The sequence below is a fragment of the Hemicordylus capensis genome, chromosome 1 (genome assembly GCF_027244095.1).
Source record: "Hemicordylus capensis ecotype Gifberg chromosome 1, rHemCap1.1.pri, whole genome shotgun sequence".
NCBI classification, from domain to species: Eukaryota; Metazoa; Chordata; class Lepidosauria; order Squamata; family Cordylidae; genus Hemicordylus; species Hemicordylus capensis.
Genome location: NC_069657.1, coordinates 289,393,770 through 289,408,823, shown reverse-complemented (window position 1 = coordinate 289,408,823; position 15,054 = coordinate 289,393,770). Strand labels below are relative to the sequence as shown.

The 15,054-nt window shown below is 42.8% G+C and overlaps 1 protein-coding gene across 5 annotated transcripts in view; it reads left to right on the top strand.

The window, feature by feature from the left end:
* Positions 1 to 9,964, top strand: part of ERICH1 (glutamate rich 1) — a 204,651-nt gene extending 194,687 nt beyond the window's left edge. For 2 of the 5 annotated variants that reach the window (XR_008313879.1, XR_008313883.1), the window contains one exon: positions 9,610 to 9,964. The gene's annotated coding sequence lies outside the window, so the exon portion shown is untranslated. Of the gene's footprint in view, positions 1 to 8,512; positions 8,621 to 8,932; positions 9,065 to 9,609 lie in introns of all 5 variants that reach the window. The other 3 variants (XR_008313882.1, XR_008313881.1, XR_008313880.1) reach the window with 3 other exon arrangements.
* The last annotated feature ends 5,090 nt before the right edge of the window (positions 9,965 to 15,054 follow it).

The following is a 15,054-nucleotide window of genomic DNA, read 5'->3' as shown; positions in this document are numbered from 1 at the left end:
AGGTTCCTAGCAACTGGGGGTGCTTTTTGAATTATATTTGCAACCGAGTAACCAAGATTTTAAAGTGTACCACTCCAACTATCAACTGGAGTGCTCTTTTTGGAAGTAATCTTGTAAAGTACTGAGTGTTTGCTGTTACCTGTAACTGAAGGTGAGAGAGCGAGCCTCAGACTGAAACAATCTGTAGTATTTTGAATAAAAGTTATTTTTCTTTTTGGAACTTTACAATTTTAACCAGCCTCTTTGAGTGGATTTTCAACTCAGAAAATGTGTGTGTGGGGGGGGGGGGGCTGGAAAGGGTTCTTACTCTGGTGAAAACATGCCTCAAGGTTGATTGCTCAGCAGCACACTACCAGGTTTTCTCCTCATGCGTAGGCTACACGTGGGAAGTTTTTGTATTTTCCATTTGGTAAAAGAAAGAGGGTTTTCCTGGAATTTCACCCACACCAGAGAGGGATTAAACCCTGTTAAAAAGTGGGCGTGGTGGCAGTGATACCAGTGGGACAGTCTTTGTTGAGCAAATATGGAGGTAATGAATCACCAATTTTCTTTCTCCCATATGGACTTACCCTGAGACAAAGGCTGGGCTTAAATACACCATTTGTCCATCTCTATTCATTACAATATGAATAGGGAACCAGAGGAACTGTGGAATGAAATCAAATAAGTTGTTAAGGACGAATGTGAAAAGAGACTGCCAAAGACCAAGAAACAGAAGAAAGCAAAATGGATGTCAGAACAGATGGCAGAATTGCCAAGAAAAGGAGAGAAGTCAAGAAAGATAAAGACCTCATGAAGGAACTTAATAGAGAATTTCAGAAAGCTGTTAGAAGAGATAAGGAACAGTACTACGATGACATCTGTAAAGACCCCGAGGATGGAAAAACAAGGAACGTTTCTCAAATGATCTCTGAACTCAGAAGGAGGTTCCAACCTTGAATCGGTATGTTAAGAGATGGCAAAGGACAGACAGTAACTGATTCAGAGAAGATCAAACAGAGATGGAAGGAGTATACTGAAAATCTGTTCAGCAGGGACACCAGCACCCAAGATACTCTAGAAGATATCCCCTACTTGCAAGAACCTCTAGTATGGGAAGATGGCATTGGATCAGCACTCCGGTCATTACCAAGTCGCAAGGCTACAGGAATTGGAATAGCTGCAGAAATATGGCAGGCAACAGAAGAAGAATCAGTCAAGGCTCTAACCAAACTATGCCAGCAAATTTGTGCACAAACCATCACACAATCTTCTTTATATATATTTCTCTTAGGCATACCCATTGCTAATCTCATGTGTGGCAGCTCTTGTGAGAGTTCGAGCAGCTGCCGAATAGCAACTGGGATGGGTGGGAAAGAAGAAAATGGCGGCAGCAGCTGGCGGGGAAACAAAGGGCAGCGAATGGCGGCTGAGTGGGCAAAGGAGGAAATGGTGGTGGTGGCAGGGGCAGCGGGTGGGCAGGGGAAGCACTGGGGGGGGATGACAGTGGAGAGTAGTAGGTAGGCGGGGGAAGCTGAGGCAGAAGAAGATGGTGACAGTGGCTGGGGGGGGGCAGCGTAGTGACGAACTAGAGGCGCAGATGATCTGTGCCTGGTTCAGCTAGTGTCCTTAATTGCACATACTAGCAAAATAATGCTGAGGATCATCCAATGCAGATTAGAGCCCTATGTGGAAAGGGAAATGCTGGACGTTCAAGCTGGTTTCAGAAAAGGCACAGGAACAAAAGACATCATTGCTGATGCACGATGGATAACTGAGAAAGCCAAAGAATACCAGAAAGAAGTCAGTATGTGTTTTATTGACTATAGAAAAGCCTTTGATTGCATCAACCATGTCAAGTTGTGGAATATCCTTAGGAAAATGGGCGTCCCAGAACATCTCATTGTTCTCATGAGAAACCTATACACAGGACAGGAAGCCACAGTCCAGACAGAATTTTATGAAATGGACTGGTTCCAGATTGGCAAAGGAGTAGGGATGTGCAAACCAGTTCGAATTCAAACTGGTTCGAATTCAAACTGGTTCGGTTCGATGATTTAAATTCGAACTAAACCAGGCATTGGGTTTGACCTGCTGGTTTGCATTCAAACTGAACTGAGCCTGGTTCATTTCGAACCAGGAGGCAGCCCCAACACCCCTTTGGGGGATGCCACGGCACCCGCTCCACTCCCTGCCAGGCACCCCCAAGTTGATAGGAATAATTATTTATTTATGAATTTTTAAAGAATTAATTTTTGGCTCCATAGACATGCATTGGCTCCATAGGAAATCACAGAGTGCCTTTTCACCTACTGACCTTAATTGCTTATTGCTCCGAACTCTGAGTTCTGGTCACAGCAATTAGCTATTAAGGTGAAAGTAAACACAGTGTTCTTTCTGAATGGAAAGGCTCAGGCAATGGTTTCCTATGGAGCCAATGCATGACTATGGAGCCAAAAATTAATTCTTTAAAAATTCCTGATTAATCAACAATAAATCTTATCAACTTCAGGGTGCCTTGTGGGGGGTGGAGGCCAGCCCTGCCTTGCCCCCAGATCCACTTTGGGGGGGCCCTTGGCACTCCCCAAAAGGGGGGATGGAGATGCCTCAAATCCCTATTATTCCCTATGGAAGGAATTAAAAAATGAAAAAAACAAAACAAAACCCTTCAAAAATCCACAAATAATCACAGGAGTCTCTGATTGCTTTGCCATTCAGTGGGTGGTAGGCATCCCTGGGTGCCTACCATCTATCCCAATTTTTTGCCCCTAGGTACTCCACATAGGGAATAATGGACAATAATTTAAAAAATAAAAAATTCATTAAAAATCATAGGAGTGTCCGATTGCTTTGGGGTTTGGGTGGTAGTAGGCACCCATGGGTGCCTACCACCCAACCCAGTTTTGGAGGCTCAAACCATGAAAAAACAGGACTACAACTTAATGTAAAGAAGACTAAACTTAACTAATGACAGCAGGTTCAGCAACCAGCCTCAGAATTGATAATGAAGACATTGAAATGGTGGATAGCTTCTGCCTTTTAGGATCAACCATCAACAGCAGTCAAGAAATACGCTGCGGATTAGCACTTGGTAGGGTTGCTATGAAGCCCTGGGAAAGGATATTTAGATGTCGTATTTTAGATGTCTATACCTACAAAGATTAGAATTGTCCAGGCAATGGTTTTCCCTATGACACTCTATGGATGTGAAAGCTGGACTTTGAAGAAGCAAGATAGAAAAAGCATTGACACTTTTGAACTTTGGTGCTGGAGAAGACCTTTGAGGATACCATGGACAGCCAGGAAAACAAATAAATGGATCATAGAACAAATCAATCCAGAATTTTCACTCGAGGCACAAATGACCAGGCTCAAACTATCATACTTTGGACGCATTATGCAAAGACTCAGCTCTCTTGAGAACTCCATAATGCTGGGGAAAGTTGAAGGAAAGAGAAGAGGATGACCAGTGGCAAGGTTGATGGACTCAATTATGACAGCAATGAATGCACTACTGAGACACTTTAAAGGCCAAGTCGAAGAACAGATCATCCTGGAGAGAATCTATCTATGTGGTCGCTAAGAGTCAACACCAACTTAACGGCACTTAATCAACCAACCAACCAACCAACCAATCAGTCATGGATGTGTGGCCTGGCCCACTGTTTAGGAGGAACAGCAACCATGAAAGGGACAACCCTTATTTGGAGTGGAGCACGCAGTATTCCTTTCATTCTCCTCCCTTTCTAAGAAATCCTCCCCCCCGCCTTTGTCAAGCTAAAGCAGACTGGGTGGTTGTGTGTTTTTGTAGGGGGGCGGGGAGTCACCAACAGGCATGGTTGGAATCGCCAGGTGCAGTCAGTCTATCTTTAAATAATTAAGGTAGGAAGAGAGGGGCCCAGTTCTCTCTTCCCAGGGAGGGAGGGAGGGGCCCTGAGGTCCCTTCCTCCCCAAATGGGGAAGACAGTTTGTCTTTCCCCAGGGAGATTAAAAGAGGATCCCCACAAGTGGAATGCAGGGATCCTCATGTTAGTTAGTAATCAACCATTTTTCTGGCTGTTTATTGATAACCATAGCCAAGCCAGCAAGTAGATTCCCCTTAGGGAGAGTCTCCTTGCTGCTCTCAGGCTGCCACCCAATGGTAGCTTACGCTTCAGCTCTGGGGTCACTAATCAATGGGCGGGGAGGGGAATGCCAACCACAGCCCTTAAAAATGCAGAATCCACAAATTAAGTGCAGAAACCCCAACCCCCAATACACAGAAAGTGGGTCACTCCTCCTGACCAAAGGTGGGGGCCACATGGTTTTGCAAGGTGCCACCTTTATGGGCAGATAACCTCCCCCATAAAACCCGTTGGCAATTTATTTACACGAGATCCTCCCCAGGCTCCGAGCTAAAGATCTTATTTTGGTGGCAGTGGATGGTTAGACTGAGGGCCAGCTATGGCCAAGACCTCACAGTTGTATGACTGGGAAACAAGCCCAGTTTAGTGAAGCTACAGAATATTGCATATTATCCTCCTCACTATTCTCATGTGCTGCAATCCAAGTGTGATACTTCTGGGAAGTTTATGGGTTTCATGACTGGCTAAGCGAAGCAACTGGACAGGATCAGAGCATCCATCCATTCATATAAGACTAAATGATCACATCTTACCCATCAATTCTTTTTCCTGTTTCACTGACTTCATAATTCCCCTTTGTATATATGGGGGCCAACATTCTGACTCATGCAGTGCATGTACAGCAAAGCAAGAATGCTTGCGGCTGTATTCCAGAGTAAAGCAGTGGGGATGCTCATGAGCAGGAAGGCAATATTCACTGATATCCCTTTTCCTCTGAAGTGCTTTATGTCACCCAAAAATACTTGGAAAATACAGTATGTCCTTGGACAAAGGCAGGCCATGCCTAGTTGTGCAAGTTAAACCATTGGAGTTAAATCCATGGAATGCAATGGGAGAGAGAGAGAAACAAGAACGAAAATATCTGGACTACCTACAGCTTAATTTATTCATGAGACATGGCTGACAGCAGCTCTTTTCTGTTTCTGATGCTTCTGCTATTGTACAGTAGAATGGCATTATTTTTGTCAACACTGACCCTATGTATTGGCCCCATGTTATTTTTAACATGAAGTAGAAGTGAATGGCAGCAGTGAATGGCAAATCATTTGCTTTCAGAGTAGTTTATAGCAATTTACCTTACTGGCATAATGAATAAATGAATAGACCTAGGCCTGATATATGTATGACATTGTCCATGGTTTACCCATAGAAGCATTTCATGTGTGCCTTGTTGCATTTAACAACATGTATGCACTGGGCTATACACAGGTAGTGTCAGCATTCTAGTAGTGCACCGACCCATACCACTGAGTATTGTCTTGCTACTGCTGAACACACATGATGTGTCCATGCACATAGTAAGAGCATTTAAATATAACAGGATATAATTATTATTATTATTTTACATTTATATCCCGCTCTTCCTCCAAGGAGCCATATGTGAAACACTCACACAGGTTAATACTTGACCTCTGTTATGTAGAAATCAAACCTCTGAATTCTTAAAACAGGCCTACACAGTGAACTCTCAAATCATGTTGGCCTGAGATGTTAAAATTTGCACACAACCTGCAATGAAACACTTTTAAATCATATTGGTACTCAGTGTGAGCACCAAGCATGTGCTTAATTCTCTTTATTGAAAAGACTGAATGGTACTGTAAAGATAACTTCTGGATTGTGCTCTCCGTTTTATTTTATACTTTACCGTTTCTCCATTGTCTTCTGCTAGGGATATGCACAAAGTACTTGGTGCAGATCCCATGGGGCTGGGAGGGGTACCTTTAAAAGGAGGCAGCCCACTCCTACCTGCCCCTCCTGCGAACCTCCCCCACCCTGCACCACCCCATCACGGTGCTGTCCTTCCGAAAGCAGCTCTGTGAAAGCAACAGCCCAAACTGCTGGCTCTTTTTAAGTGCCTCTCCATGGTGACAGGATGCTGCTCCCAGCAGCCCTCGCACGGTGTTGGTTGGCGTGTGAATGGCATTGACTCATGCACTGATGCCATTTGTGCGGCCAGCAGGATGTGTTGAAAAAGACAAGAGAACATAGACATATGCCTTGAAAATAAAGAGTTGCTTTATAGAGGGGTAATAGGGGTACAGAAAGTGAAAAGAGGGTACTATTAATGCCTAGTAAACTCAAAATGGTCTTTCCATAATTGGGTTTGGCAGACTCAGTGGAGATGGCTCAAGAAGCTCCTAAAGCACATTCGCCATGTCATAGTATTAGGAACGGGGGCAGAGGTTTGTGGGTGAAAGAGAAAGAATAGAGCCATTTTTCATATCTAACTGATCTAGCTGAGGTCCTACTTTCTAGTTGGCTCAAGCTCATGGCAAGCTACGGGGTGCACATGAGTAGCGTGCATGGGAGCGCTGCAGTTTGGGGTGCAAGGGTGCTAGAGATTGATGCAAGAGGGTCAGCATGCGAGAGGCCAACAGCAAGAGAGGCACACAAGAGAGAGAGGCCCTTGTGGGAGATGTTGTTGTAGTCAAAATATGCCTTGGGAAGTCAAGTGTTTTGGATGCTTGTTCATATAAGGTACAGTATGATTTTAGTATTGATCAGGCTGCATCCTTGGGTGCTTGTCTTAAACAGAAATGTTCAATGGGTGTTTCACTACATATAGGAAATCTCAGGGGCGTAACTACCATTAGGCAAGGGGAGGCGGCTGCCTGGGGGCCTCCACGCCTCGAGGGCCCCCCCGGAGGCAAGTCACATGTGAAGTAGTGTGTGTGTATCAGCGAGGGGCCCATTTTAAAATTTTGTCTCTGGGCCTACTCCAGCCTCGTTACGCCCCTGGGGAATCTCTTTCTGGCATTACTCACACAAAACTGTTAAGTGGAAGGCAGTGAAACATGTTTAATTATCTTCATCTACTGAGGTTCCTTACAAGGGTGGAAGGAAACGTATTCCATTACCTTTTGTCTCTATTGTATGCTGGTCTGGTCTTTCCCTGACTCTCTGTATGTGCTCAGATACAAGCAGAGTGGTATATCCCTGTCCCATTACAGTCTCACTAATGATCTGAGAACCTGGAGAAACACCTAATTGGAATGACTTGTAATTTCTGGAATGCAGCCAGCTAAAGCTTCTTTTCCAAGTAGACTAAGAAAATGACTATGTTTCTGGTTTGTGGGGTGCACTGAAGTACACAAAAATGGCATTGCAAGTGGGTCTGGTAATCTCAAGAGGCAAAGCACCCACCTTTAATTCTCAATGAAGCTGAATTTCCATAAGAAGCAAACCTGGGTCTTATACAAAGTCAAGCTCTGAGCAATGGAGCAACCTAAACTGCAGCCAAGGCAAGCTCTAAGACAGTTAATTAGATCTGGTTCCCCAGCCTGGGTGAATGAGCAGCCTGAACACTTGGAGGTTTTACAGACAGGGCTCCCCAACCCCCACCCCGCCGCCAAATCCACTCCTGATTGGAGTGTGCCAGTCCACATATTCGCTGGATTTAAACCAACCTCCCTGTGGGCTATCAGGAACCAAGACAGACAGGGCTTTGTTTTTCTCTGAAGGGAGGCTGCAAATTCTGGCTTAGGGTAAAAGAACCCTCTATTTCCAGCAGCTTTTGGAAAAAATCCCCAGGGCTTCTGCTTTCTCCAAAGGTGTTGATGGAGGTGCTGATGGCTATGCGAAGGAGGTGCTGATGGCTATGCGAATGGTCCATCTAATCCCTCGAATTAAAATGCCTTGAATCTGCTGCAAAGCAGATTCACTCTTCAGATACCAGCCACCCCCCCCCCCCCCGCCCCAGGCATAGAGCCATGTGTGAAAAACCTCCTGGGGTTAACACTGTGGAGCAAGGGAGGCAAGACAGAGTGAGGCAGCCAGGGTAGGGAGAAGAGAGTTGGAATGAGATGCACCCATGGCTCTTTTTCCACCTCCCTGCCCCATCCATACAGGCTGCTTCTGATTGACACTATCTGATCTGCAGCACCTGCATTAGAAGATGGTCATGCTGACCAGGTCAGACCTTGGAGGTCTATCGAGTATCGCTATGAACTTAACATAAGCCAGTATCCTAACCTTTTGCATAGATTGCATGCTCCAAGGTGGTCTGTACACTGAAGGCTTCTTCCACAGATGGGTTACCCTTGCTGAGTTGTGGCATCTGTCTCCAGAATTTGATTCCACTCTTGAAGAAAGGTGAAACTGAAAACAGTTTATTAATTTCTTGTGCATGTCACTATACATAATTTCAGAGCAGAAGTATAGAAGGTAGTGGGAAAACAAAGGAAAGCAGGAATAAAAACAAAGGAAAACAAAGGAAAGCAGGAATAAAAACCAAATATATATCAAACAAACCATCATAGAGTAACATGGAATGGAATTCCAATACGAAGCGGAAATTGTCCCAGACTTGCCTTTGTTGTGCCATCTTTTCTGACAACTGTGACTTGTAATTTATAGCTCAGCTCACTCTAGTAATTTATTAATTTCCATCAATTATGTATTGCTAGGACTATTTATCATTACTGAAAAGTGATATTCTTTCTAAGGAGCTGTTTTGGTCAAGGCCCTTATTTTAAGATGAATAGTGGCATCTTCAGCTGGACACATCTGGAAAGGTATTCTTCATAACATGCTAAAGTAAACAGAAGCCAGAGAGTTGCGGTTTATGAAGTATTCTTTTCAAACTGGATACATGCTAAAGCAGGGCTCAGAATTAGGGTAACTGGGTTACTCAATGCCCTGTTTTGCTTCAGAGTCATGTGATTGTCCTTAATCCTCTTCTTGTTAATTTTCTGCCAAAATATTCAAAGGTGTTGTAAGAAACTAGTTTTATGCAACATGCTTTAATGCACTTGTGCCAATTATTACTGGGAGAAAAGTTCTAATTCAAATTAGAAAATGGAGCATTTCATGCCATTTCATGACAGGGGTCTGTGAGAACTCAAAACTGAAGATTACCCGCTGTTCCCTGGCATATCAGAGGAGGATTGTGCGGATGCAGCGTAGCAGTTTTTCAGATTGGGCTCTTATTGCTAATGAGAAGATAAGCATGCTTCATAGTACGTATTCTGAAAGGGTCCCCCTCCACTTAGTGGAGAAATATTAAAATATGTATTCAAATATTCTTAGGTGGATACTTAACTCAGATAGGAAACTGAGAATAGTCAGAAAACTGCTACCATTCTTGGTATATAACAATAAAGTGAAAAGTTGAATAGAAGCACTTTGCACTCTCTTTAGAGTTCTGTGTGCACTGTGGTCTGTTCTCTCCACTGAACTGAATGCAGGAGCCCTTAAAATGGAAAGCTCCAAGTGTGTTTTGCTACCTCAACAGCCACAGCAGTAGATTGCCAGATTCGTGTTCTACACCATGGTGTTCAGCACTGGTGTTCTACATATACCATGTATAATATCTGTCAGAGGCCAAAAAGCAATTCAGAGGGCTCTTCCAGACAGGGTGTTTAGTCTGGGATTGTCACACATTGTTAACTCACCCCTCATTTTCCCTGTACATGGTTGGTGGAAAATCTGACTCTTAAAAAAAAAAATTAGAACAAAATATTCGGATGATTATAAATGCTATTTCTTCATCTTTTTTTAAAAGGTGCATGTCCAGATGCAACAGACCACTGTGCAGGGAGGATCAGTCTACTGTGTTCCAAAAACATGCTATATCTGTTGCAGTATGGAGGGAATGTTGCAGTCACATGCAGTTGCAAGCAGAAAAGCAATGACTGGCTGGCATGGCATATAGCATGTCTGGAAGAGTCCATAACAAAGGAAAAATTTCAGCCACCAAAACATCATCTCCTCGAACACTTTGAGCTTCTGTGATGGAGCTGGATACAAGGTTTAGAAATAAGCAAGACAAAATTGTAAACACAATCCTATTATTTAACTGTGACAGTAGAATATGAACGATTGGTTTTAAAAAATAGAACCTTCCATTGTCAGCATGAGACATGTCACTGTTTTTTTTTTTTTTACATCTTTACATATATGCTATCACATCATTGTGCATTCTAAAAAACCCCAAAACAAAGATTCATTCCAGACTAACAGATTTATTATGGCATGAAACTTTATGAGCCTATAAACTGTGCAGGTTTATACAGTGGAGGTGAAACAGCTTACAAAGTGAAGTCAAAAGATTAGCAAAATGCAGGGGACACAATATTTGATTTGATCTGTCTCTACGAGACACTCAACACTGTGTAGTGCGCTATCTGACAAAATTTCAGAGAGTCATAGAAGGAGAGTGAACAACATCAGAGCATCACTATGCCCTTCTATAAATAAAAAAAGCAAAGAATTATAAGTGCTGGTGGTCTTTCCTATTGAGTACATTAAGGATGTACAAAACTATCAAGTGTCCATTCAACGCTATGCCAAGCATATAAGTGACAATATATATACTGTACAGCCTTTTTGTCTAGGAAGCTCATTTGTTGTTGATGCCAAAAGGCATCTGAAAAGTTAAAAACCACATAAAATAATATAAAATGAATCACATCAATAGAACACCACCAACACCCCCCAAAACTGTTGGGATGTCTCTCTGGTAAGAGATACCCTTCTATTACAGCAGAGTGCACTGAGGCAAAACACACCGGATTCTGCCCAGGCATGCGTGTTTGATAAGAACAAAAGAAACTTAGAGCCAGTTCATAGTTTCAAATCAATATAAGGAGTCTTTATTGGAGAACTCCATTCTAGATAGGAAAGTGGAGAGATAGACTCTCTAATCTATCTATCTAGCTGGATGCAGAGAGATGCTTCTGCATCTCTGCACACATGGTGCAGAGAGAGAGGTGAGCGTGTGTGATAGGGACAAGAAGAAGGGAGAGAGAGAGAGAGAGAGAGAGAGAGGTAGGAAGGAAGGAAGTCCCTGAGAATAGCAATCTACATATCAACGCGATAGTGTCAGAGCAATAGAGAGAAGCGATGACCAATGTCTTGACCCCTCTAGCCCTCTGACTCACTAATCTGTCCCCCTCTGTCATTGAGGCATGAGGCAGCGCAGAGTCCTTCACTTCCAACAAAAACCCAAAACCATACTGAGCAGTCATAGCAGCAGCTGCAGCAAACTCTACTGGAGCCCAAAGGCTCATTTAAAGAGCCAGATCTTCATTGTTTATTGAAATCTAGACAGAGGTTTGGCCAGGCAGGCCTTCCCAGAAGGGCCTTCAGAAGTCACAGCACCATGACTAAAAATATCCCACCCCCAATAATCTCACCTGTCTTCTCTCTGATCTACACAAGTGGGGCCTTGGTTGCTGACCTGTGAAAGTGAGGTTGTGAGCACCCTTTAAAAAAAGAAGCTTTTTACAAATTTCAAATGATAACCCTATTCTCATGAGCAGGCTAGGGCAACCCAGCCTGGGCTAGGCTGCTCATGTGTAGCTCTAGGATCTGTGCAGATCCTGGTGCTGCCCACCTGCCTAACCCTACTTTTAAACCTGGCTGTTAGCCAGGGTTAAGGGCTCAAGCACGCCCTTAACCCTGTGGCCGGGATTGTATGTTTGCTCTGGCTGCAGGCAGCCTGAGCAGATGCAGAGACAGATGTCTAGACACCCATCTCATGGGAGTATCCCCCAATGCACCGCGTTCATCATGCAGTGCATTGTGGGATATCCAGAGGCCAGGATGCATTGTCCTGGCCTCTAGGAATCCATGCTATTTGGATTCACCTGGGACTGCAAGCCACACTCCTAGCAACATGTGCCAGATTGTCTGGGGGAAAGTGTGTTGGACCCTGCCTTTCCCCCCGCCTTCTCTCCTCGCCCCATTATGATTGTGAGTATAGCTGTAAGAAGTAATATAACTAAAATGCATAATATCATTTAAACAGAAGAAAAAAGTAAAAAAATATATATATACATATACCCCTCATCTTAAATCTTCATATTTAACATAACATGTACAGTATATCTCAAAACAGAGAGTGGGAGAGAAGGTAGGTAAAAACCCTTCTTTTAAAATTATAAATATTCCTAAACCAAATCCCCCCAAAATCCTCTTACTTTCAATTTCATTGGTGGGGTGGGGATTAAAACAATGCTAAGAAACACATATCCATAATCCACAACTAAATATAAGGAATAAATGTATCCTTCCAATGTTGTATAACAATCCAATAGGTAATTCCGCATGCTTGAAGAATTCATTCCTTGATACAAAGATAAGTTCCATACTTTGGGGATATACCCCAAAAGGACATGAACATCTTTAACAATCACAGGTCACTGTATAATCATATTAACACTTTTAATAATTTCTGACCAAAATGATACAACAGGACAAGTCCAAATCATTTGTGTAAGTGTTCCCTCCTCTAGATTGCAGCACTAACATTTGGGAGTCTGCAACCAACCTTTCCTAAATACTCTTTGTGGTGTCCAGTAACTATGAAACAAAAGCTTATGCTATATTATTTTTTATTATTTCTTGTTTACACAGTCAGACAGGTGTTATTGACTGGTTTGTTTTATCCAGACATCGAGTCCTTTCCAAGGACCTGGGATGCCAGAATTTTATTGTCAATGTTGTTGCTGTTGTTATAGGTATCATCGCAGAATATAGGCTGTTCCCAGTAGAGCTGCTTTTTGTAATTGGCTGATGGTGATTTCTGTGGCCCATATGGTGTTGAGGTGCTCTTCAAGGTCTTTTGGAACTGCACCCAGGGCGCCAAATACCACTGGGATTATTTTGGTCTTTTTCTGCCACAGCCTTTCAATTTCAATTTGTAGATCTTTGTATTTGGTGATTTTTTCTATTTCTTTTTCTTCTATTCTGCTATCCCCTGGTATTGCTATGTCAATTATTTTGACTTGTTTTTCTTTCTTCTCAACTACAGTGATATCTGGTGTATTGTGTGGCAGACGTTTGTCTGTTTGTAGTTGGAAGTCCCATCATATTTTTACATCTTCATTTTCTTCAACTTTTTCAATTTTATGGTCCCACCAATTTTTGGCTACAGGTAGCTTGTATTTTTTGCAGATGTTCCAGTGTATCACCCCTGCTACCTTGTCATGCCTTTGTTTGTAGTCAGTCTGTGCGATCTTCTTACAACAGCTGATCAGGTGGTCCACTGTTTCATCTGCTTCTTTACAAAGGCGGCACTTGCTGTTTGTTGTGGATTTTTCTACTTTTGCTCTTATTGCATTTGTTCTTAGTGCCTGTTTTTGTGCAGCCAGTATTAAACTCTCTGTTTCTTTCTTCAAGTTGCCATTCTTAAGCCATTGCCAGGTCTTGGTGATGTCTGATTTTCCACTTATATTGTGCAAATATTGACCATGCAGGGGCTTATTTCTCCATTTTTCTGCTCGGTTCTTGACTTGTTCTTTCTTGTAGGCCTGCTTTGTTTCATTGGTGTTGAATGGTTTCTCGTTCTTGACCATTTGAAGTGCATCTTCTTCACTGCCCTTGATATATTCTTCAAGGCCTCTTTTCTCCTCCTCTACTGTTTGATGGACTTGTAGCATTCCTCTTCCACCTGAGCTGCGAGGGAGGTAGAGCCTATCTACATCACTGCGGGGGTGCAGAGCATGATTGATGGTCATGATTTTCCTGGTCTTACGATCTAGCGTCTCTAGTTCTGCCTGGGTCCAGTCTATTATTCCTGCAGTGTATCTGATAACAGGTATAGCCCAGGTGTTTATGGCTTCTATGGTGTTCCCGCCATTGAGTTTGGACTTGAGGATTTTTCTAACTCTCCTGATGTATTCACTTCCAATTTTTCTTTTAACTTCAGTGTGTGCGATGTTATCAGCCTGGAGAATGCCCAAGTATTTGTAATGTTCTTTCTCTTCCAGGTTCTTGATGTTGCTTCCATTGGGCAGTTCTATTCTTTCTGTTTTTGTTATTTTCCCTCTGCTCATTATTAATGCAGCACACTTGTCTAGTCCAAACTCCATTGATATATCGCTACTGAATATAGGGACAGTGTTTAGCAGTGATTCGATTTCTGACTGGGACTTTCCATACAACTTCAGATCGTCCATGTACAGCAGATGGTTGATTTGACTTGATGTTTTAGATGTTTGGTATCCGAGGCCTGTTTTGTTTAGTATTTGTGAAAGTGGAGTCATGGCGATTATTATTATTATTATTATTATTATTATTATTATTATTATTAATTGAATTTATATACCGCCTAGTATAAAAATCTCTAGGCAGTTTACATAATTGAAACATACAATATAACACATTTAAAATTCATAAAAAGATAAAAATTATAGATAAAAACACATTAAAAACACATTAAAATTTAAAAATACAATCTCATCTGAAGGCCTGGGAAAACAGGTGCGTCTTCAGGGTCCTCCTAAAAGCAAACAGAGACGGAGATGCTCTTATTTCAGCAGGGAGCATGTTCCAAAGCCCTGGGGCAGCTGCAGAAAAGACCCGGTCCCAAGTTGCTACCAAACGAGTTTGCGGCACTTATAGTCAGATGATCTCCAGATGATCTTAATAGGCGACAGGATTCACAACAGAGAAGGTGCTCTCTTAAATACCCTGGATCTAAGCCGTTAAGGGCCTTATAGCTAATAACTAGCACTTTGTATTTCGTTTGGAAACTTAGCAGCAGCCAGTGTAGTTTTTTTAGAATTGGTGTTATATGGTTCCTTCGGGTAAACCCAGAGACCAGTCTGGCTGCCGCACTCTGTACCAATTGTAGTTTCTGAACTACGTACAAAGGCAGCCCCACGTAGAGTGCATTACAGTAGTCAAGCCTAGAGGTTACCAGCATATGTACTACTGTTTTAAGGTCACTAATCTCCAAGAATGGACATATCTGGCGTATAAGCCGAAGCTAATAAAAAGCACTCCTGGCCACAGCCTCAACCTGAGAGACCAGGGAGAATTTGGGATCCAGGAGCACTCCCAGACTACGAACCTGGTCTTTTAGGGGGAGTGTAACCCCATCCAGAACAGGCAGATCTAAGCCATCTCTCAGATCCCGACCACCTACATACAGTACCTCTGTCTTGCTTGGATTTAACTTCAGTCTGTTACCCTCATCCAGCCCAATATCGCCTCCAGGCAG